The sequence below is a fragment of the Rattus rattus genome, chromosome X, assembly GCF_011064425.1.
Source record: "Rattus rattus isolate New Zealand chromosome X, Rrattus_CSIRO_v1, whole genome shotgun sequence".
NCBI classification, from domain to species: Eukaryota; Metazoa; Chordata; class Mammalia; order Rodentia; family Muridae; genus Rattus; species Rattus rattus.
Window position 1 is genome coordinate 126,447,898 of NC_046172.1, and position 3,668 is coordinate 126,451,565.

The 3,668-nt window shown below is 40.8% G+C and overlaps 2 pseudogenes; both read right to left on the reverse strand.

Annotated features, from left to right (window-relative positions):
- Positions 1–175: 175 nt before the first annotated feature.
- On the reverse strand, positions 176–767 carry LOC116888201 (annotated as a pseudogene).
- Positions 768–2,052: 1,285 nt separating this feature from the next.
- On the reverse strand, positions 2,053–2,691 carry LOC116888384 (annotated as a pseudogene).
- Positions 2,692–3,668: the final 977 nt, after the last annotated feature.

A 3,668-nucleotide genomic window follows, 5' to 3' on the forward strand; every position in this document is an offset into this window, starting at 1 on the left:
CTCTCTCTCTCTCTCTCTGTGTGTATGTTAGACAACTGTTTGGCAGAGTTACTTTGACAGCTGATGCTAAAATCATGTTCTGTTTAGAGAGAAGGGACATACATTGAAGACCTAGGTGCAAGTTCTGGGTCTATAAAACACTCTGTGCTCTGTGATCACCGCCCCTTCAACAACTTCATCTCTCATCAGAGGCATTGGCTGAGTCATTCTTGTCTAGCTTGACGGGTTCAGGGAATTCACTGTACAGCTCGACTTCTGTTTCCTGTTTAAGGGTGTTCTGAGCAATTGTCTGAAAAGCCTGCTCCACATTGATGAACTCTTTGGCAATGGTCTTGAAGCAGTGAATATTGTTTGCTCTGTAGCACCAAGCCAATACCCTCTTTGTGGCCACATGTCTTTGAGGTCAATTTTGTTTCCCAACACAAAAGGGAAGTTCTTTGGCTCCTAGGGGCTGGCCTGAATAAGAAATTTGTCTCTTTTGCTGTCCAGGGTTTTGAATGTGCTGGAGGCAGTCATATCAAACACCAGAATGCAGCAATCTGTACCTGTGTAGAAGGCCACACCAAGAGACTGGAACCATTCTTGACCAGCTGTATCCCAGATCCACATGGTAACAATTCTGTAATCCACCATCACTCCCTGCTCTTATTGTGGCTTTGTACTGGCTACTAAACTTATTCATATGCTAGTTTATGAGTCATGTCTTTCCAGCAACCACAATCTCCCAGGCTGATGCCCTTCAGCAGCACTTTATTCTTAGATGTCATCCTTTAAGTGTAGGGTCCACTGAGGAGGAGACACAACAGCAAACAGATACAGAAGTCCAACTCAGGTTCCAGTGGGCTCTTCAGAGCTACCCAGCCCCAACCACAATAGCCAATGCCACCCCATCGGGTTTTATCATCAGTAAACCTTTTAATTCCTTTGGCATTTAAGAGTATTATCAGTTCAGAGAACCTGATTAGGGTCCTTAAGAGTAATTGTGACAGAAATGACTGTTAATGAGTGCTCCAGAACCAAAGAATTCTAGAATTTAGGAAGGATATTTTTGGATGAGGTATGGGTCTGTACACAGACTGTGGGGTGGTGTTGTCTGAGGTCCCAGTGAACTCTAGACCATTACAGGATAGAGCACTGAAGGACAAGAATGTTATAAGAATCGCTAGATTATCAATGAGACTTAAATGAACCTGAACTTTAGACATGATATCCCTATCTAGGAGAGAAATAGGGCAACAATGTAAGACAAGAAATAGAGTGAAAGGATATTTGTTTATCATATATAAAGTTTTTATAGTTACTCATGAAACTTTTATGGTTAAGGAACAAAATGAAGTCATAATCCAAGGCATCTTTCAATGCACTGGTATGAATATTAAGTAGTTGAATTACAACAAAGTAGGTAAATCTCTGATATAGATTTCATATATTATCGGATGATATTCTTTTGAGTTAGTTGTACCTAGTGGCCTGCTAGCAGGAGTCAAAAGGTTTTATATGATAGTCTCAAGGGCTTTTAGGTCAGACACAAAGGTGGGAAATGATTGCTTATTAAAGGAAATATACACATCTTCAGATTATTGAGTTTCTTAATATACAGGGGAAGTTTTTAAAACTGATCTGTTAACTTGAATACATTTGGAAAACTTCATAGGGCAGAGATGTGATTATTATGACATGGTAAATATGTCAACTTTTGTTTTTAGACTTGAAATCAGAGAGCGATATGAAAGATTAATGTGCTCTGACATTCATTTTCATATATTCTAGGTTTATTAATCATTTTTCCTTCAGTGACATCAATTAAAACTGTAATTTCATAAGATCACTTGACAAGTAGGTAAGTTGATTTTAATGAAAGTCCATAGTCCGACCAATGAAGTAATAAAACAAATGAGACAGAAAAGATAATAAAGAGGCATTTGGCCATTTTCTGTCACAGGCCATTTGGACATTGCTGAGTCCTTGGAAATTTTAGATAGTCATCTCAAAAATCCTTGCTGTAGCAACATGAAGTTTTGGATTGTTTTTCAAGGTGAAGTACATTCAGTTTCAGATATTAGGAAGAACTTGTATGTTTAAGGGAAATGTGAAAGAAATGAAAATCACACCACTGCACAAAAACAGGATGGCTGCTAGAAATGCCACTACCATGGCAATGCCAACCTGCTGAATATGTGGGTAAAAGGCATATGGAACGGCTGGTGGAAAAGCAATCCTTCATTGTTTATGATAAGAAATAATTGCACAAGACAAGCTAAGAAGACAAAGCTACTGGGCAATGATGTTCAGAAATCACGAAAGGCCAAAGGTATTGTAGGTGACATCCCCGCCTCTTGTCTTCCCCGTGTACACATTTCTAAGAGCAACAACAGTGGCTGCTTTTGCAATCAGGCAGAAAATGCAGGTGATCAACATCAGGTGCTGAGCAACACGAATATCCAAAGGAACGAAGGTGTCATGGTAGCTGTATTGGTAACACATTCTAATATTGCTGAAGTTGTCATGGTGGTAGATGCAGGTTTTCCACACTCCCACAAAGGCCACAGTAGGGTAAGAGATCACAGGTTCCTTCGAGTACCACACTCGCCACTGTGGGAGGCCCATGGAGGTGATGCAAAGAATCCATGCTATGGTGGACAAAGCAAAACCTCCTACCTGGCAACTGGAACCTTTGTTGAACAATATCATGATGACAGTGAACACAACTGCAAAGAAATACAAGACAAAATAAGGACAGGCTCTTCAAGCCTGAGACACTGTCAGTTAGGTGACTAGTAACGGGAAGTAATAAATGTAATAAATGTTTGAGAAAATGGGCCTTTGTTCTGAAAATTGCTATTGGGAATGTGGCCTGAGCAAATTACAAGAAGATCCTTCTAAGAGCATTTACTATGGCTTGACAATAAATTCTAACAGTTCCATTTCTGATGGTTGGTTCAGATATACAATGAGGCTTGAATACAGATATTCAGCCACGAAGATGATCACCAATTTGTAATATTGGGAAATATCAAGACCAGCATAACCTATGTTTCAAGTTCCAGGCCAGCCAGGGCTTCATAGTGAGACCCTATATAAAATAAATAAACAAACAAAAAAGTAATATAGCAAAACCAATAAATGATTAATTAATTAACAAAAATAATATAAGATTCTGGTAAACAAATACAGTTCAGTGTACATCACCTTGAAGCAAACCAATTCACTAGAATATTTGTCATATGTCTTAAGAACTTAAAATGTTCACCAGGAAGCAAATCTAAAATGCATAGAAACCAATACTTGGTTGGAGCTCCGTCTTCCCTCCAGTCTGCACCTACACCTGTAGCAGTGGCATATCAGCACACTGCACCCCACCCCAAAGCTCTGCCTGCCTCCCAAGAAGCTGACTCTACAGGTGAGACACATACCCCACCCAAAACCTCCACACCTGCTGTGTCCCCAACAAGCCTAGCAGCCCTGGGCTCTGCACTGCCCAGTTGAAGCTCCATCTTCCAGCCTCACCTACACCTGGAACAGTCTTGGATCAGTAAAGTGCACCCTATCTCACAGCTCCACCTGCCTCCCAGGTGGCTGGGCTCCAACCTGAAACACATGGTCTGCCCACCTTCCAGGAGGACTGCTCAAACCTGAGGCACACAATTCCAACTGCGTTGCAGGATGGC